The sequence below is a fragment of the Natrix helvetica genome (assembly GCF_964273705.1).
Source record: "Natrix helvetica genome assembly, chromosome: 2".
Taxonomy (NCBI): Eukaryota; Metazoa; Chordata; class Lepidosauria; order Squamata; family Natricidae; genus Natrix; species Natrix helvetica.
In genome coordinates, this window is record NC_138552.1 from 175,244,926 (window position 1) to 175,266,946 (window position 22,021).

Genomic DNA, 22,021 nt, shown 5'->3' on the forward strand with positions numbered 1-22,021 from the left:
TCATACTGCAATAACTATAGTGTTTGCATATCCTTTGCTCTGTTTCCAAGCTTTTTTTACCTGATGCTGGCTGCTTTGGTTCTGACTGAAGTCTGCTAGTCTCCTTATTTTCCATAAATATTATTATGAATTATGTACAGTATTATCATTACCGGATCCCATAACTTTCAGTGGTGAGTGAACAATGTATGCTGCTTGGCATATTAATAGTGTTTTCTAGGCACAAGTTCATCTTTTTTTAAAAAAAATAAGGGTTGTTGCCCTCTTTTATTTCACATGTCTTAAACAATTTGATGCAGTCAACCTACCAAAGTCAAAGGCTACTCTTTATTTTTCAGATCTGTTACAAGTTTGTCAACTGTCTCAACCTTCTTTTGTAGGCATGATCAGAAGTTGGCCTCCAATGTCTGCAGTACGGTTTTGAAGTTGTTTCTTTTTTTTCCTTCACAAATGTACATGTTTTGAATACATCAAGGGCATCTCTTCCATTGTCAGGAAGAGTGCTATTCTTTGCTTATCTTTATCTTCATTAGCAGCCAATTGCTTTCAGAGACAATCAAAAACTTTACTGAAGATATTGCCAGTGTTTTCAATTTAGTCAATGAATATCACTTCTGGTGGTGGTCTCAGAGCATCAATTGTTTCCCCACGTTATCTCTACTCAGCTACTTCCAAAGAGGGCACTGTTCCCTAATTGTTGCTCAGTAATGGTGCAGTTTGGCTGTTTAGCCCTTGTGCTAACTCTATGGTTAGACTTGGAATAATACTTGGAATAATTTGATATTTTGATATATTGTTTAACATTTGATGTTTAGCAAGCAAGATACTTAGGTTTTTTCCCCTTTCTGTTTCTTGTTATTTTGCATTACTAATTTCACGTTTCTGTTTCTTAAACTTTTGTTTACAGTCTGTTTTTTGTTCTTTTGTGGTTAGCTTATTCCTTTTGGGGTATTTGTTAACATTTGTTATTATATTTGTAATAAAATAAATCATTATTTACATTTTATTTAATTGTTTAATTTTAACAAGTTTTACAGACAGAAATTATAAAATAACAAAGAACATAAAAAGTCAAGGAAATGTATTGAAAGCTAGAAAAGAATTTTTAAAAACCGGCAGAAAGAAGTAACATATTTACAGGTTACATAGAAATCAATTCAAAATGATTTTTTTTTAAATTTATCTTTGGGAGAAAAACTAATCACCGTCTTACATTGCAAAATTTCATAAAATTTACATTCTAGAAAAGCATATTGAGTCATCTTTTTTAATCTTTAAACTTGGAAATTATATGCTTTTAAGATAATATCAACATCCCCAATTGTATTTAAAACTGATGGAGTATTTTTTCTGTTTTCTTTATTTCTACTATTCTATAATACCTAAACAATACAATGCAAATGTTTTAATTAACACTCTATAACTATCATTGCGTCAAAACAATATGATGTTTTGATTTACAACAATATAATAAATCATACAATCGTTTTGTATTGCAATACAAAATTGCCATTTCAAAATCAGATAAATCACACCTCTTTTGAAAAGCAGTATACAATTAAATTGTGCTTCTTGCATCCACTCAAGATATTCTCAATATTTTTCTCTAGCACCATAATTCAAAGGAATCCATTTTTCTTTATTCAGTCTTTCCGATGATCTTGCTTTTACAGACGTATATTACAACTAGAAAAACCATGGTCTCAACAATATATCATTTTGTTGCCAGTGCAGTGTTTCTGCACTTCAGTATTTTGTCCAGATCTTTCACATTATTTTCTCAAGTACCTGATGTCTCTTTATTTCATGGCTATAGTCACTGTCTCAGTAAAACTCTGAAAACAAACTATTGTCTGTTTCTTTTTCAGCTTCTCTGCCTATATCCGTTGGGTTGCATTGCTTGGTGACATAATCTAATCTGAAGGACTCAGAGCTTCTAATGTGATGGAAGGGCATATACTGTCTGTCTGTCTGTCTGTCTGTCTGTAGAGAGAGAGAGAAATGGAAATTAGAGAAAATATTGCATAGGCTGCTGCAGCTGGAGTATGTATGTGGCTCAGAACACAGTTCTCAGATGCTTCACCCTGCTATCCTGTCTTCATTTCTGCTGTTTGGACCTCAGTGAAAAAAACAACCATCACAGGAACAGAAGACCAAACATGAAGATTTCAGTTAGCAGCAGCAACTCCGTCTGGTCTCACAAGTGGACACACACATCCCGGTCCCCAAGCCAAGGATTCTTCGCAGCAATTGATTTGTGCTCTGAGTATCCGGTGTTTAATTGAAATAGAAAAATGACCATTGCAAATAATTAATTAGACATATCCGAAAGATTCAGAACATGCAAACTGATAGGGAGTTGCAAAAGGAAATAATGGAAAATATTCTAAAGCTCTTTACTAAATAGATTTCTAGAATTTCAACAATCCTATTTATTTTAACTTCTTTCTCACAATGAAAAATGATGAAGCTCTTTTATGAACTTGAGAGCAATGTGTGCTAAATTTGCTTGCCTTGTTTTGTCCTCAGTTGTTTATTAAAATGTCCTTGTAGGACATTTTGAACTAGGTATTATGTAAGGGACACAAAGACATATGGACATACTTGTGAATTCTGGATGCAGATTAAAAGCTATGCAGAATACTCAGGAGGAAGAATTGAAACCAGTAATACTTTTGGAATTAGGGTACATTTTAACTTCATATTGTGGTAAAAGGCAAGAGTGGTAATTCGAAAGCCTATTAAACTTGAATCTTCCAAACAAATTCTCATCTGAAATAAGAAAGCATTTCATAGTCTGATCGTGTCCAAGTGAAACCTGGTTCAAATTATAATCCAGAGGTGGTATTCAGCCAGTTCCCTCCGGTTCAGGCAAACCAGTAGCGGCCGCTGCAGGAGGCTTCGCCCACCCACCCCGATGTAATGCGCGAGCACTGTGTATGTGCGTTCACATATGCGAACCAGTAGGGAAGGTAAGTAAATCCCACCGCTGTTAATAACTGGTTCAAAATATGTTCTTGCCTTTCCAGTGTGGTAACTATAAGGTTTTTTCCCCCTGTTAAATATCATACTGGAGAGAAATTTTGTACTTTCCACATTAATGGATAGACCAAGACTTCTAAACCAAGTTAGTAGCCCGTTGCAAATAGATATTTAGCTGCTGCTGGAGGCAGCACAAATCCAAGATTTAACTAAACCAAGCAAAAACCTTGGCTTAGATTTTGAGTGACTGTAACAATGCTGTGCTTTTAGATATTAACCTAAAAGTCCGTATTCAAGAATAGATTTAAACATTGAATTTGTAAAATAAAATGGTAATAGATTAGCACCACTTGCGTTAGGTTTTGGATGAAAATCAAATTCCAGGGTTCATAATGAATGTTGCTGATGGACCATATTTTGGGATTCTTAACCTTACCGTCTACAGCTCTTCTTCTGTTCTTCTGCTTATTTTCATGACATAGCAGAATTTGCTCTTTGTGGTTAGTAGCTTTGCGCAAATGAACCCAAAGGATTCATTCTAACATTCCAATGACATCTGCTTTAATGAACTGTCATTTATTAGTTCAGCTTATTCATAGAGGTAGTCCTTAACTTATGGCCACAATTAAGGCCAAAGTTTCTGTGACTCAGACAGTTGTTAAGTGACTTTTGCCCCATTTTACAACTTTCCTTGCCACAGTTCTTAAGTGGATCACTGCAGTTTTAAGTTAATTGCACAATTGTAAAGTGAATCTGACTTCCCCATTGACTTTGCTTGTCAGAAGATCACAATAGGTGACTGTGGGTCACTGCAGCCATCGTATTGCCAAGCATCCAAATTTTGATCACGTGACCATGAGGATGCTACAATGGGCACAAGTGTGAAAAATGGTTGTAGGTCACTGGTTTCACTGCTGTTGTAACTGAACAGTCACTAAACAAATGGTTGTAAGTCAAGGGCTACTTGTATGTGGCTATTATACATTTCCTATATGAGCATCAAATGCAAAGATAATCCTACCACGAAATACCTTCTTATCGATTCCTTTGCCTTCTCATTTTTCCATTACTTTTATCTCTCACTTCCTGAAGCTTCTCTCACAATGCCTATGATTCTGAAATACAACACTGACTTTCATTACAAACATATTTCACTGGCTGATTTTTATTTGTAGCAAATCTTTTTGCAGTTTTCTTCCCACCAACAGTCCAGTTTCAGATGCAACAGCATACGTTAGGATGACTTGCAGATTCCTTGAATTAATCCACAAAAAAACGGTATCCACCACCTAGTATCAAATGGTCACATAGGGAATGCCATCTTTTACATTACATGCTACTGCTTACTTGAATATTTGGTACTGCATACAAGTTCCCTCTAAAGCATTTGGTTAATTGACCCAAAATGGAGAAGCCTGCATTGGCAAAATTCTTATTTTGTTTCCTGAAAAGGTTTTCCCATACAATTCTTTTTATATAATGGCCCAAACGGTGAAAACTAATCAGCACTTTTATCATTCAAGGAAGAGTCTTTAGGAAGATGGATGCAGCCACAAGATAATTGTCTAATTAACTGGCTAGACCCATTGTGTTAGAAATGGCACTTTTTGCAAAGCAATAGTCCATCTTCCTAAAGAGCCTTATTTTCAATTATCCCCCATATGTGAATAAAACTAAGATTAGTGCTCAAATTTGAGATGAAGGAACAAAAAGGCCTTCCTAACATAGTCAAGCAGGAGACTCTGATTATACATTTCAAACAATCAACTTGGCAATGCATTCTGAATCTCAATATCTTACTTTACTCTTGCTGTTTCTATTGATTTCATTTGGAATTCTACATTGATGCCCCTTGATTCAGCTATTTCCCCGTTTTCACAATAAAGTCCTTTTTATAACTAGAGCTTTGGCTTCATTGTTTAAAAAAAGTTTATCCATCCTATACATACCACAGTAATGGAGCCTACCCATTATAGTCATATGTCATATTTTACAACCTTTTTTTTTGCAGTGATTGTAAAGCAGATGTGATAGAGAGGGGGAGAAGAAAAGGGGAAGGAGAGAAGAGAGGTTGAGAAGAAGGAAGGAGTAGGGTTGTTGCGAAACAGAATGGAGGTACAGGGTGGCAAGAAAGTGACCCCAACTGTGTTTTCTATATTTGTAAGAAGATAGTGATAAATGTTAATAGTATTCACATGAATGTATATTTGTGAAGGTATATGAGAGGAAAAAATAAAAAAAACTTTATAATTGTAAAGCAGGTCGTTAAGTGCACGCTATGGTTGTTAAGGAAACCAATGATTTGCTACCAAGGTTTTCCTGAAAACCAGAAGTGCTGGTTTTCGTCAAAGCTGTCATAAAACACAGCCACATAACTATAGTACTCTGTAAACAACTGTCAATGTGGTCATGTTGCCGAGTGCCAAAAGTTTGGTCATGTGATTACGGGAGAGGGCCATCAGAACTTCAAATCCTGGTTGTAAATCCCTTTTGTGGAGTCGGTCATAACTTTGAATGGCCATGAAGAAACTGGTCATAAGTCAATGACTAGCTTAGTCATGCATAAGATGGTTCAGTTGCATAGCTACATTTTGTGCTTCAGGCATAGCACAAGGCTTATTAAGTTCTGTATTTCTGATGTTGGACAGAATGCTTCAATGCTGCTCCCTTTCACAACCTCCCATAGATGTCTTTTATGGAGAAAGGATGGTAGTGAGAATTTAAATATCCCCCCCCCCCTTTCTAGCTTGTAATAGCATATACAAATTTAATACAAAATGCAGCTATAAATTATTTCTCCATCTGGGTATGATGAAAGTTACTATAGTGTGATTCATGTTACACAAGCTTAAGAATGGATGCACAATTAAGGGATGGGGTGGTATCATTCATTTCACTTGCAGTTGAATTGTGTTGTGATAGATGCAGCTTTGAACGAGGGCTGATTGTCATCTCTTCCCCTCCTCCCCCACCTCCCACCACTATTGGGTGTATTTGTTGTTGCTTAAAGAAAAGACAGCCTTGTCATGGAGCAATAGTTACGCTACAGAAGATTGCACTGACAGACATGACTTCAATTGTTGTTTAAAACAAGATGAAACCGGGGCTGGGGTTGGGGGGGAACGAATCCAGCCTCTGGGTAAACATTTTATTTATTAATTTATTCATCAAATTCATATGGTTACCCATCTCACAAACAAGTGACTTGGGGTGTCATACAACTGAGCAAAAAACCCCCCCAATATATTGTTTTGACAGGGTTCAAGGTATAGTAGGATGTAAGCCTGTTCCAAACGGAGCTGCCTTTTGCAATTGATTAATGGTGATTTTGTCTGATATTCTAATTGATTTCTTTAATTTCTAGGTACTCCTATAATGTGGCATTGCTGCTATTATTATTATTATTATTATTATTATTATTATTATTATTATTATTATTATTATTATTGCATCAACAGAATTGTATCACAGTGGCCAGTTGTTTCACCGGATTTGGCATTAATTACTAGTCGGGCCCCACCCAGGGCCCTAGGACGTCGTAACGTATTTTCGTAATATGTGTGCGGATCCAAGCAGTGCGGCCTTTTGCATTTGACTGATGGTGATTTTGTCAATTTTTAACTGTTTTAAATGTAATTCCAGTGCTTTTGGAATAGCACCCAGTGTGCTGATTACCACTGGAATTACCACTGCTGGTTTGTGCCATAATCGTTGAATTTCGATTTTTAAGTCCTGGTATTTCGCGATTTTTTCATATTCCTTCTCGGCGACCCTGCTATCACCTGGTATTGCGATGTCTATGATTGTAACCTTACTTTTCTCAATCAGTGTGATGTCTGGTGTGTTATGCGCTAGTATTTTGTCTGTTTGTATGCGAAAATCCCACAAGATCTTGACCGTCTGATCTTGACCATTATTATTATTATTATTATTATTATTATTATTATTATTATTATTATTATTATTATTATTATTTCATTAAACATGAAACTCAGTCAACATTCAAAAATGTATCACAAATACCATTGACTGGTGCTAATGGTTGATACGGGTTGCTGCCAGCGTCCTAGGTATCAACCAAGTACCTTCTTAAAATATATGATGTTCCGAGCAGCACAGTTTTTTGCAGTTCCACTGGTGTTATTGCAGGAAGCTGCAATTTGTTGTTATATCTTATAAAATTCTTGGACATGATACCAAGTGCCCCAATGACAATGGGTATCACTGTTACATGTTTCATCCATAACCGGGTAGTTTCAATGGCCAGGTCGCAGTATTTCATGATTTTTTTTCCCAGTTCTTTTTCTTCGACTCTGGCATCTCCTGGTACCACGATGTCAATAAATGGTATGTTTTGGCCCTCTACAACCGTGATATCCGGCGTGTTGTGTTATCATCTTCATCATCATCATCATCATCATCATCATCATCATCATCATCATTATCATCATCATATTTAAAGCTGCAAGCAGGACAAGCTGCAAGCAGGACAGCAGAAGAAATATTGGGCATTAGAATAGATGACAATGGAGCCACCTCAATATTTTATCAGTCCTTTGGAGTTCCCAGGTATGATGGCAGAACCAGATTTTGTGGGACTTCCAGAAACTAAAAAGTGGTCAAGCCAGTCTCTGTATATGAGAAGGGGGAGAGATTCCATAAAGGGTCATCCCAGCAGAAAAGGCTGATCACCTAGGACCTGCCAAATTCAGCTCCCTAGCCAATAGGGCCCACAGCATGCCCTCTCTGCTGGATCTGATGTTGCCTGCTATGTACTTGCAGCTTCAAAAGCAGTTATTTTTCTTGTCATTTTAGGTGTGAACCCAGCCTTGCCTCAAAGGAGAAGACAGCTAAAATTTGCTGAGGTTCAATCTTACATCAGAGCACAGTCCCCATTTCTAGCCCCATCAGTGTCAAAATGATGGCATAGGAATTGTGATATCATTGTGCAACTCACATGGTTATGGAATTTGCCTTATTTGCATTATGATATTGGGTGCAAGCGTGTATGGTACATCGTTCGTGCGACACTTGGTGATGCATTTCTCATTGTTTGCCCCTCTCCATCCAAAGCATAGCAAATACAAACATATTATATCCCCTGCCAATGAGGTAAACTCTGGGACCCTTTTCTTTTTCAATGCACAGTGTTGAAAAGTGCACAATTACAGAAAGATGATAATCTGCAATGAAGTCTCCATTGTGTACTTGTCAAAAAGATCTCTTATTTGTATGGCCTTTGAAAGATCACCCAAATGGAGCATTCCAGTCTGCGAGGTGGCAAAAAGACCCACAAAATGTATCTCACTCTCTCCTCCATTTCTTCCCGTGGAGTATCTTGGTTGAAGAAAGTAGATTTGTTCCACGTTCATCAGCACTACCTTAAGAAATGCCTTAAGATGCAGGAAGATCCATTACCTTTCTTTGAATCAATCCCATACTGTGACAGGTTCAGAGCTGAGCCGAGGAAGCCAGCAGGCTCTTCTTGTATATGGAAATTAAAAGAGCCTCCTGAAACTCCCACAAAAGAATCTGCTTGAATTACACTTGCAGATGGGCAGATAAACAAATGCCTATGCCCAGTTCACAAAAGAGAAATCAAACTACAGGAAATGGGCTGATGTACATCAGACCAAACACTTTTAAACATTAGAAGGGATGGGGAGGAAGGACAGAGTTCTCCAGCAGACAGATAATGGCAGCCATTGTGTGGACTGATAAAAAGAAACCACATTTATAAGGACAAAATGGGTAACCGGCAATTTGTCTAGGTGACAGGCTGAGTTTCTAACTCCTGGAGGAGAAGACGGTTGAAAGAATCTTTTAAGTTACTAATGGTTTCTAAAGTGGGCAACCTGTCTGCAAAGAGATTGCCATCCATTTTCCTTTCAATTCTGACCCTATACTGGGTATTTTCACTTGAGAGATAGCAATGGACACGCTACAATTGCTACTTTTTCAGAAGTGAAGTTGCCGTACTTAGAATAAAAGAAAACCAGTTCGGCTGAATTCAGAATACGTTTAGAAATCACTGCAATGCAATGGTTCTCTCAGAAATTAGAATAATGCCAGACTAATCTTATTGCATTCTTTGATAATGTGACAAAATTAGTGGACCAGAGGAATGCCATCGATATAGTTTACTTGGACTTCAGTAAGGCTTTTGATAAGGTAGACCATAGCCTACTACTAGATAAAGTAGAAGAATGTGGGTTAGACAGCATCACCACCAGATGGATTGGTAACTGGCTGACCAACCGCACTCAACGTGTAGTCCTCAGTGGAACTGCATCTACATGGAGGGAAGTATGCAGTGGAGTACCCCAAGGCTCTGTTTTAGGCCCAGTACTCTTCAACATCTTCATCAATGATTTGGACGAGGGAATAAATGGGGAACTCATCAAATTTGCAGATGACACCAAGCTGGCAGGAATAGCCAACACTCCAGAAGATAGGCTTATGATACAGAAGGATCTTGACAAACTTGAACATTGGGCACTATCTAATAAAATGAAATTCAATGGTGAAAAGAGTAAGGTTCTACATTTAGGCAACAAAAACGAAATGCACAGGTACAGTATAGGTGATACCTTACTCAGTAGTAGTAACTGTGAAAGGGATCTTGGAGTCCTAGTGGACAACCATTTAAATACGAGCCAGCAGTGTGCAGCAGCTGCCAAAAAAGCCAACACAGTTCTAGGCTGCATAAATAGAGGGATAGAATCAAGATCACGTGAAGTGTTAATACCACTTTATAATGCCTTGGTAAGGCCACACTTGGAATACTGCATTCAGTTCTGGTCGCCACGATGTAAAAAAGATGTGGAGACTCTAGAACAGTGATGGCGAACCTATGGCACGGGTGCCACAGGTGGCACACGGAGCCATTTGTCAGGGCACGCGAGGCGCTGCCTTGTTAGCTGGTCAGTGCGTGTGCGTGCGCTGGCCAGCTGAGTTCACCCTTTTTAAAGCCATTTTTCGCCCTCCCCAGGCTCCAGAGGCTTTATAGGAGCCTGAGGAGGGCGAAAAGAGCCTTCCCCCATTCCCCCGGAGGCCCTCTGGAGGGTTCATGAGCTTCCGTGAAGGCTCCGGAGCATAAAAAACCGGCCTTATGGGCAAATCGGAAGTTCGGGAACGGACTTTCGGTTTGCTTGGAGGGTCGTTTTGAGCACTCCGAAGGCTTCAGGGGCCATCCGGAGGCCTCCCAGACGCCTTCGGAGCGCTCAAAATGACCCTCAGAGCAACCAGAAGTCACTTCCGGTTTGCTCGGAGGGTTATTTTAAGCGTTCCAAAGGCTTCAGGGAGGCCTATGGACGGTCCTTGAAGCCTCCGGAGGGCATTTGGGGGGGCGGGGAGGCTGTTTTCACCCTCCCCAGGCTCCTATAAAGCCTCTGGAGCCTGGAGAGGGTGAAAAAAGCATGTAAAAATGGGAGGGGGAGCACCTGCAGTGCACGCATTCACACTGGGGGTCGCGCATTGCATTATGGGTGCGGCACGCCTGCACATGACCCCCCTGCGCTCCCCCCACTTATGGCACGCGAGCCAAAAAAGGTTTGCCATCGCTGCTCTAGAAAGAGTGCAGAGAAGAGCAACAAAGATGATTAGGGGACTGGAGACTAAAACATATGAAGAACGGTTGCAGGAACTGGGTATGTCTAGTTTAATAGAAAGAAGGACTAGGGGAGACATGATAGCAGTGTTCCAATATCTCAGGGGTTGCCACAAAGAAGAGGGAGTCAAACTATTCTCCAAGGCACCTGAGGTTAGAACAGGAAGCAATGGGTGGAAACTAATCAAGGAGAGAAGCAACTTAGAACCAAAGAGGAACTTCCTGACAGTTAGAACAATTAATCAGTGGAACAGCTTGCCTCCAGAAGTTGTGAATGCCCCAACACTGGAAGTCTTTAAGAAGATGTTGGATAGCCATCTGTCTGAAACGGTATAGGGTTTCCTGCCTAGGCAGGGGGTTGGACTAGAAGATCTCCAAGGTCCCTTCCAACTCTACTATTGTATTGTATTGTTTTGTAAATAGCCCATTAATCTCATATCTATTGTAAGCTAAGGGGGCAGCAATAATTTGGAGATATAGAGGACCTTGATTATACAGGAAGTCTTCGACTTACGACAATTGAACCAGTGGTGGGATTCAATTTTTTTTACTACTGGTTCTGTGGGCATGGCTTTGTGGGCATGGCAGGGGGAGGATATTGCACATTCCCTCTCCCCCTCACTAACGTGCTTTCCAGCTCTATTCTGTTCAGGGCAACAAAAGAAGATTGCTTGGGAGGCTGGGAGGCAGCAGGAGCGGGGCCAGCCTATATGCTGGTTCTCTGAACTACTCAAAATTTCCGCTACTGGTTCTCCAGAACCTGTCAGAACTGGCTGAATACCCCCTCTGAATTGAACCCCAAAATTGCTGTTGTCAAGCGAAACACTTGTTAAGTGAGTTTTGCCCCATTTTTCAACCTTTCTTGCCATAGTTGTTAAGTGCAGCTGAGAAGTTAGTAACCTGGTTGTTAAATGGATCAATGGCTTCCCCATTGACTTTGCTTGTCAGAAGGTCGCAAAAGGGAATTGTATGACCTTTGGATACAGCGACGGTCATAAATACGAACCAGTTGCCAAGCGTCAGAACTTTGATCACATGATCATGGGGATGCTTCAAAGGTCATAACTGGTAAATGGTCATAAGTCACGTTTTCAGTGCTGTTGTAACTTTCAACGGTCACTAAGTGAACTGTTGTAAGTTGAGGACTACCTGTACTGTATGAGAGTGGCTGACCGACTAACTAAATTTTAGGCTTTCCTTCCTGCAGTCTAAACCATGGGGTACTAATGGTAAAGTTCAAACAAACATTGGAAAATAAAATGGCAGACACCAGGATTGGCTGCCAAACCTCCCCCTCCCCCAACACTGAATACATATGAATGAACACCCTCATTTCAGGAGAAGGACTTACACCAGGGGTGTCCAAACTTGGGAACTTTAAGACTTGTGGACTTCAACTCTCAGAATTCCCCAGCCAGCATGTTTGGACACCCCTGACTTACACAATGCAGGACCACAATCAGAAGCCCAAGGAAGTCACAGGCCTGACACATGGATTGTTTTCTTCTTCTATATGATATCACCATATAGGTGGTACTCTGCCGGTTCAGACCGGTTCACCTAAACCGGTAGCAGAATTTGCAGGTGCCCCCCTTCCCCCCGCCCCGGCTCTATGCTGTCCCATTTAGGCACTTTTTTAGCCAAAGCATGTGTGCAGAAGGCTGAGTGCATGCGCAGACGTGCATTGCACACTCCCATTTGCAAACCAGTAGGGAAGGGATGCAGTGGCTCAGTAGCTAAGACGCGGAGCTTGTCGATCGGAAAGGTCAGCAGTTCAGCGGTTTGAATCCCTAGCACCACGTAACGGAGTGAGCTACTTGTCCCAGCTTCTGCCAACCTAGCAGTTCAAAAGCATGTAAAAATGCAGGTAGAAAAAATAGGGACCACCTTTGGTGGGAAAGTAACAGCATTCCGTCCGTGTGCCTTTGGCATTTAGTCATGCTGGCCACATGGCCACGGAGACGTCTTCGGACAGCGCTGGCTCTTTGGCTTTGAAACGGAAATGAGCACCACCCCCTAGCGTCCAGAACGTCTAGCACATATGTGCAAGGGGAACCTTTACCTTTAGGGAAGATAAGTGAATACCACCCCTGGATATCACTCTAGGAAGAAAATCGATTTAAGAGAGGCAGAAAATGCAGGTTTTGATTATGTTAAAACAAAAGCATAACTGTCCCATAACTGGTTACTAGCACAACTGGTAATGAAAAATCCCTCTAGAGGACTGCATTTAGTCTTTTCGTACGTCATTTCATAATATACGAACATTCACCTTTAGAAGGAGCGGAACGCTTATCTCCTATCTTCAAGCTAGGGAAGCAGCATTTCATATTTCTTTTATCCTCAGACCTTCTTATGACAATTCCCCCACCACCCAAAAAATCTTACAGTGTTGCATTACAGAGCTCCAAATTATGATATATAATGGGTTTAACAATGGGAGAAAAATCAATTGAATAGAGTTGGGCAATCCAGAGGTTACTAATACATTTTTGTAGCTCCTAGAACTGTATGGGGAAGCCAGGGAAATATTTTCATCTGTCTTATGCGGATTGCAATTTTTCCAATTTCATCCTTTAAACCCACCTTGAACCTACAACTTTACAAGCATGAAATCTGATTTACAAAAAATTATGTAACTATTATACAATAGCAAAGAACCAAAACTCTATAGTGCCCTCTAGTGACTGTCCAGATTGTTTACAGGACGGTCCGCTATCTTTAATTTTTCCTGTGTGTGGATTAAAATCCAATCCATTTCTCTCCTTAAAAACCTACAAATTTGGTTGGAGCAGTTTTAGAGGTCAAACAAATTAACATGCCAACACTGGGTTGTTTTTTTTTGGGGGGCAGATGGATTGCAATATTCCCCCCTATTTTGTCCAGTGAACTCAGGCAGAAGTGAATGTAATCTGTGATGTGCTTTTTAAGTTTTGCCACAGAACTGTTTTTATTCTGCACTTAAAGTACAGTGCCGCTGCATAAGCTTTATTCTTGAATGCATGTTCCTGCACACAGTTGCAGAAATGAGCAGTTATTGTACGTTACATTAAGAAGGAAGAAAAGAAGGAAAAGCAACTTGAAGAGGCAGCCCTAGGTTTCAGAGCAAATAATACATTTTAACCTACTGGACTCCATCAATGAAACTAAAACTCCACCTAAATGCATCTCATTTGATTAGGGGCTACATTGTCTTCTCAAAAGAAACTACATTCCTCTGCACAACAGTACAGATGTCTGACTTGAAAAAAAAATTAGGAGTTACTTCCATTTATCAGACAGTGGCGGTATTACAGGTGGCTTACGGCAGGGGTTCCCAACCCCCAGTCCTTGACTGACTTTGGGCTGTGGCATGTCAGAAACTGGACCACGCAAACAAGCGAAGCCCCATCCGCAAGATGCAGGCAGCATGCAAAACCACACTCCCTCTGGTCCTTGGAAAAACATCTCTCCACAGAGCTGGTCCCTGCTGCCCCAAAGATTGGGGGCCACTGTCTTCAGCAACCATTGTGCTTATAGTCACAGTCTATTGCCATCTTCTCGGTCCTCTCCTGCCAAATCGTGTTTCTAATGCAAAGCTCTTGTACTATGTCTAACACCATTAGTCTGTCACAAGCACTTTCCAAAACATTCATCTATGCGAGTAAAGTAACTGAGATCGGGTTGGGTCTAATTCACTCAAATGCATATGAGTGGAGGTCTACTAGGATGCTTTTTGATAGACATGCTGTTAAGCGTCTCAAAATACAATTGTACCAGCTGAACTGTTTCCAGGTGACCCAGAAGCAAAAGCAATTCGAACATATTGCTTCTGATATGGAAACCATCAAGAACAGCTGTAGCCAGCATGAATGAATACAATAAGATCCTGGGGACCTCAGCTGGGTTAATAACATTCTTGCTGAAAAAAAAATGCTGGTGATTTGCTTACTACATTTTGACATGGGCTGCTGTCATCTTGTTTTAATTGGATGGAGTTAAACATATGGTGTAAATGAATGCAACACTAAGGTTTTGTTTACAGGGCTATTTCCTGTATCCTTACAAAAAATGGTAACAGGGGAATTTGAAATATTTGACAATACATTTCAGGTGGCCCACTAAAATGCAGTATTTAGTCATCCTGGCTGAACTCAGTATGTAAGCCATGGAGCTCAGTTCAAATCATAGACCAGCTAGCATTGTAATTAACATTGACTTACAATACAATAGTAGAGTTGGAAGGGACCTTGGAGGTCTTCTAGTCCAACCCCCTGCCTAGGCAGGAAACCCTATACCATTTCAGACAGATGGCTACCAACATCTTCTTAAAGACTTCCGGTGTTGGCGCATTCACAACTTCTGGAGGCAAGCTGTCCACTGATTAATTGTTTTATTATCCAATATCTATAGCTGTTGTATCTGTTAATGCTACAAAAAATGGGATAAGATCTTAATTCATCATCAGTCTCATGTCTTCTACTGGATTTAAATTCATGTTAGGGCAGCTAGCTCAAATACAACTACACTCTAACAAACCATCATTAAAGGAATACAATGAGGTTGCCCCAAATTTTATCTACATGGACTCCCTAGACTTTTTCCTGCTTTTAACATCCATCCCTGTTTATTATTTGCCTTGATGCGTTCAAGAATGTTCTTAATTCGATTTTTATCATTTCTTAGGTTCATGTGTCATGCTATGTCATAGTTTATAAATAAACCACTATTGACTAAGTTCTTATAACTCGCTAAATGATAAAGTGTTGTTTACAAAATTATAGTTTACAAATTCTATTTACTGGCTTTACACAACAAAATGAGACAAAACACCCCCCCCCCAAAAAAACCCTCTATTTTGGATTAATGAGATTTATGAGTCAAATAAGCTAGTCTGACTGCATTTATTTGCCCAAGTTGGTGTTTTTTTGTAGACTCATTTGTCCAAGATTACCAATTTCTGAAGCAAGGTTTCTCTCTGTCTCTCCAGTCTTCAAATAACTTGATTCATTTGTTAAGAGGCTGATACCATTTGGTTTGATAGACCATGTCTGTTGAATGGTTCCTAGTTGAGCTTTTGTTAAAACAATTTTGAATAACCCACAAGCATTTGGGAGAAGCCTGACTTTTTTTTTATAAATGAAAAAGACGTGTCATGATTTTTTAAATCAAATCAAATGTGGCCATGTTGTATCTGCTTGGTAATTGTCCATTTGCAGAGTAGCAATTATATCATTTCTATAATTTTTGATTTGAATCCACTTTAGAAGGTAAAAGTGAATCCTGGACCTTCAAATTCCCCCTTCAGTTGCCTTTTTGTCACCCTCGTTACTTCTGCAGGATGGGACCTTGTCCTATTGGAGCTCTAACAATGGACCTCAAATATGTATACATAAAACAGAGGCTGAAATTGTCAAAAATATAAGCGTAACTGTGGTTAGTGCCTGTTTGTTATAAACTGTCTACAAATTTTGCAGTCATTCCTTCTCTTCCTCCTCTGCAACAAGACAAGCTACTATTTTCTGTAATTGTTTGGCTTAGATTAATTCTTCCAGGCAGTACACATTACAAGTACAGTTAGCAGAGAAGTGCAATAATACATACAGTGAATAGCAATTTAGTGACTATTTCTTCTGCAAGATTAATCTTTTGTTAAGATCTTGTTTTTGTTGCTTGCTGTCAGAGGTTTATAAAAACAACAAAGGAGGCACAGTGCTGTTAGAGAAAAGAGAATGGCAGATTAAAAATCATGGGGAAATAGAAAATGTCCTGCTCTTCTCATTCAGCAAACAGTATTCCTTTTCACAAATGACTGACATTTAGATATACACTGGTTGTACTATTTTATACAGCTGCCCAACTCACACATAGGTGACTCCAGGCAGCTTAATTTTTTAAACCCACCCTATAACAAAATACACCCACTACCACCACCCATGGAAGCAACAACACAATCAAATCAGCCACTTGATTGACTACATTCTCATTTCTAGTTCCTCAGCGAGCTGATAAAATGGCCCATTCTGAGGACTTTGGAAAGGAACAGGTTGGGGAATAATCATACCACGGGGGAATGATGTTCCAGAGAGGGTAGGTGGGGAGAAAGGGAGGGTATAGAGATATGGGGAGATAGAGGATGGGGAGAGGTAAATGGGGAGTGATAGAGATAAATACATGGTGAAATTCACATTTTTTTTACTACTGGTTCTGTGGGCGTGGCTTGTGGGCGTGGCAGGGGAAGGATTCTGAAAAATCCCCATCCCCTCCCCACTCCTGCGGGAAGGATATTGCAAAATCTCCATTTCCACCCCACTCTGGGCCAGCCAGAGGTGGTATTTGCCGGTTCACTGAACTACTCAAAATTTCCACTACTGGTTCTCTAGAACCTGTCAGAACCTGCTGAATTTCACCCCTAGATAGATGATAGATAGATGATAGATAGATAGATAGATAGATAGATAGATAGATAGATAGATAGATAGATAGATAGACAGACAGATGATGAATGGATGGATGGACGGAGAGAGAGAGAGAGAGACAGAGAGAGAGACAGAGAGAGAGAGACAGAGAGAGAGAGACAGAGAGAGAGAGACAGAGAGAGAGCATATTAATAGGAACTCAACCCAAAGTTCTGAATGACCTGTCACTGAAATGTCTTACAGGAACATTAAGACACTTTGGGAAAATATTTGTTTTAAAAGGCAGCATGTACATTAAGTGCTGAAATACATAAAGGGCTGGGTAAAAGATTAAATACCGTAACACTCTGAAGTTTAAAGAGACTAAAATTAATAGATACAATTAACCAGGCTAAATTAATCATACAATATTATTCTCCAAAAGCACTCTGTCTCTAATTAGCAAAGTTGCTCTAGGAAGTTATAGAGATCAATGATATTGAAAGGTACCAAATTATCCAGGTGAAGTTACAGGATTGGATTCCTCCTGAATCCCAGCTTGGATCATTCAATAGAACTTACCAAATCACTTTTGCTGCTGAAGCCAGATGGGTCTAGAAAACCTGTATCATCCAAATATTTGCTCCAATAATCTCCAATTGGTCCATCAACTTGTCCCAATACAGCAGCATAATAGTTCATGTTTTGATATGCAAAATCTCAGTGGAATATTGATGATTGCAACAATAACTATTGTGTATCCATTTTTTTTCTTTGAAAAACTGGTATCGGTTCCCAAGATTGTATACAACTAACGTTCAAACTTTCTTCTTTGTAATAATAAGAATTAGAAATTGATTTTACAGATATTATGTATATGTATCAATGCTGGCTACAAGACACGGTTAGTAGTTCCTTCAGCACTTGATAGTGAACCAAGAAAACATGTTTTCGTTTGGGACTTGCTGGGTCATAAATGAGGCTATAGTACCATTGCTAATAAAAAGACACTGTATAACATAACAGGCGTCTGCAAGTTGTCTGAGGAAATTAAAATACGTCTTCACTGGATTGTAGGTTACGCAATACACGAGTTGTATTATTAGAAATAAATCTGCACAAAAACAATGTGTGAGGGTACAACTCAATATATCACATTGCAAAACACATCATGCTTGCATTCCTGGAATATGTTGACATCTCATCAAAAACTGTAACATAACAGCGATCTCTTAAAAATGGCAGTGAAGCTGAAAAACACTCAGACCAAATGTCAGCTACAGAATGTTCTTTCTGCTTCACTTTGAAAGTGGGTTCCCTGAGAGATGGGCAAGGTTGCTGAAGGTTCATAATATTCTTATAGCACAAGCTGTTTAAGATAAACCTAGTTTTAAAATATGTCAACAGTCCAAACCTGTCACCTCAGCATCACTGACAGTGCGGCTGCGTAATAGGTGTCCATAAATAAGGGCATGTTTCATCTTTTTTTTTTGCAGAGTGCTGGGCTTTGGAGATATCGGTCAAGTCACAGCTTGAGTAAATGCAGCGGAACGGAATTCAGAGTTCTAAAGCTCATCTGTGGTAATGGTGAATTCTCCATTTGCTCACTCTGTGTCAGGGTTGTCATCACGTCAAGTATCGTGATCCCCCCCTTCGCTAAACCGGGGTGGGCGTGACCAGTGCATGACGCATCTGGCCCGTGGGCCGTGAGTTTGTCTTATTGCCAGATTTCTTGCAATAAAAAATTGCAAGAAATCTGGCGATAATGTCTTATTGCCAGATTTCTTTTTTTTTAAATAATCAAATTATTTTTCAAGTTGACTAAAGCACTTTCCCCAAATTAGTCTTCAGATATGATGGGCTACAACTTTCACCATTCCTCAGTCAACATGACCTATTGAAAAAAGGATCAGTAGGAAGTGGTACCTAATTGACTTTACAATAATAATACAATAATAATACAATAGTAGAGTTGGAAGGGACCTTGGAGGTCTTCTAGTCCAACCCCCTGCCTAGGCAGGAAATCCTATACCGTTTCAGACAAATAGCGATCCAACATCTTCTTAAAGACTTCCAGTGTTGGTGCATTCACAACTTCTGGAGGCAAGCTGTTCCACTGATTAATTGTTCACTCTGTGACTTTGATTGATCCAAAGTTGTAAGCTAAACTAAGTCTGACTTAACACTTGGGCAGAGGCTGTTGGCTAGACTAAGAAGATGAAGACACATCACCTCTTTATCTTTGGGAAGAAGATTGCATAGGTGCAGTCAGCACAATTTCATCTTGATTTGAGGGCATCTTAAACTTTTACTGGTTTTTTTTAGTAATACATTAATATAAATTATATGATACAAATCCTTTTGTCCCTAAGGATATATTCTAAGCAGCCATTAAATTGCATGTTATCCTCCCTGCAAAGTTTTATTTGGTTATTTTATATAAATATATATAAAGAAAATATGATTAATAATGCTTGCATAAAAAGGAGAAACTTCCTGAACTTTATGAGCCGGTTCCGTGAAAGCATGTTATACAGACTGTATCCCTTGTTCTTTATGAATTAAAAAAAAACTGTAAATAATAAGTACAATATAATTAAAATGTAAACCAGCAGTGAAATTAAAGCCACATGAATATATTGTAAGGGTTCTTTTTTTCTCAAATCAGTATTCAAAATACTTTTTTCCAGAATTAACTTTTACATGCTTCTTGATGACATCGTTTTCACCAAAAAATAAGAAAAGCTATAAATAAGTCCCAAAAAAAAAAAATCAAATGTATCTTTACTCTTTAAACAAAAATTAATGTAGAAAATTGTTTCCAAACATGTTAGGTTCCTGCACTAAGAGCTTAGGTTCTCTCATAATATTGTAATTCTATGTTTCCAGAGTATCAGAGTATCTTGCTGCATTTATATCCTTCCTCACACCCTTTCTCCTTTCAGGTATGGGAAACAAAGGGCAATGACTTAATCCTCAATAGACATTGTACAGATGAAAAGTGTGGCATTGTTGTAGAATAAAATGCAACATAATACTAGGGTAGACACAGCGGTGGTATTCAGCCGGTTCTGACCGGTTCTGGTGAACCGGTAGTGGAAATTTTGAGTAGTTCGGAGAACTGGCAAATACCACCACTGACTGGCCCTGCCTGTGATCTATTCACAGCCTCCCGAGTCCCAGCTGATTGGCTGGGTCTTCTTTTGTTGCCCTGCTCAGCTAGAATGGAGCTAGAAAGCAGATTTGTGAGGTGGGGAGGGAATTGGGATTTTACAGTATCCTTTCCCCAGGAGTGGAGTGGAAATGGAGATTCTTACAGTATCCTTCCCTTGCCACATCCATCAAGTCATGTCCACAGAACCGGTAGTAAAAACAATTGAATCCCACCACTGGTAGACATGACTAGCTCATGGGATTAAAGAAGCTATGAACAGAGAATTTCTGAATGGCAAAATGTCTCTGGGAAACTGACTAAAATTCAGGCCTACACTGCTGACAGTGTCTAAAACCAATCAAGGGCTTTTTGAAGTTCGGCTTTCAAAATATGGTGAGCAACCATGGCTATTGGTTCCTCCCCAGTGCTGCATTGGAATGGGGGCAGAGACAGCCTATTGGGATGGTTGGTCTTCCATAAACACTCCTGTGGGGACAGAAAAGGTGCTACCTCAGATGATAGAACACAACCAGGAGATGAATTAGGATGGGTGAGTAGATTTCAAAAGTACCCAATTGGTTTATTGTAATGCTTTATGGCATGATCTCAATGTGATTGATTACTTTTGCCTTTCTGTACATTCTCTTGGATTTTAGAAAACTGACATAAAATGGTATAACTAAAAAGTATAAAATAATGATGATAAATACATACAATAATAAATGATGGAGGAGGAGGAGATCATGGTGAGAGTCATTTGTGTATTTTGCCATTGGTACCAAATTTGTAGATCAACCTTTGCCCATAATGGTTGTCGAAGAGTAGGAAAAGTATTCTTAAAATTAGAAAGTTAATTTATACGGGCTAACTCATTTATAAAACTGAGTATGCACTTGAGCTATTCTAAGATGTGTTCACTTAGTCATCCTTGCGTATTTTATATGCAATTTTCAGTCTCAGTTGAAAAAAGCTCTATATTCTGGATCAGTTCCTGTCTTTCCTCTATCAGGGTCCTAAAGGAAAAAACAACCCTAGAACCTGAGCTTTTACAAATTTTCACTCATTTGGTGGCCCCGATAAACATTTAGACTACATAAGAGCAATGGCTTTCAAAGAGCTGAAAATGTTATATAGCATTGTTGCAATAACCCAGTAATTTCTGATGAAGCAGATTGTGTTTTTATAGAGCAACAAAAATCTATGAAACCTGTTCAGCCAGAAACCAGGAAAGAACAAAAAGAAAAGAAGGGAAGGGAAGGAGAAAGCAATGTATAATCTAAGCAATAATAGTAATGCCATATTGCTTCCAATTCTCTGAAAATCTATTAGCCCAATGCAGCCATTGTATATTTTATCACCAGCATTGATAAACACTGCGTTCCAGCTGTCTGCACAAAATGAGAGAAAGTTTTCTTTATGCCTCAGTGAAATACGAAGTGCAGCTTTTACTTGTGGGATGAAAGAGTGTACTTCAGCATCCCGGTACATTCAGGTCCTATACAGTTTGAGGCCAAAGGAAGAGAACGTGATTTGACAAATCCTTACAAAATTTTGGATCAAGCAATTAATATGGCTACATTCTATGTGATTGTTTTGAAAGCGCCACATGATAATGTTGTGCCTCTGGCCAGAATGTTATTATTGTAGAGTTTTATATAGCCGTACATTGTTACTAAATTATTTAAAAAAGATTATTGACAGTGCATGGCAGGTGGTTATACTTAGCTTCACAAGGCAAGATTTCCAAAAAAGAGAAATCCCCTAGCCAATGAAAGGACGTTAAATTACGTATCCACAAATTACAGTGAAAACATTTTTCCACATCACCTACTATAATGGCATATTCAGAGACTTTTATACAGATCTAAAATACATTGATAATGTACTTTCAAACAAGCC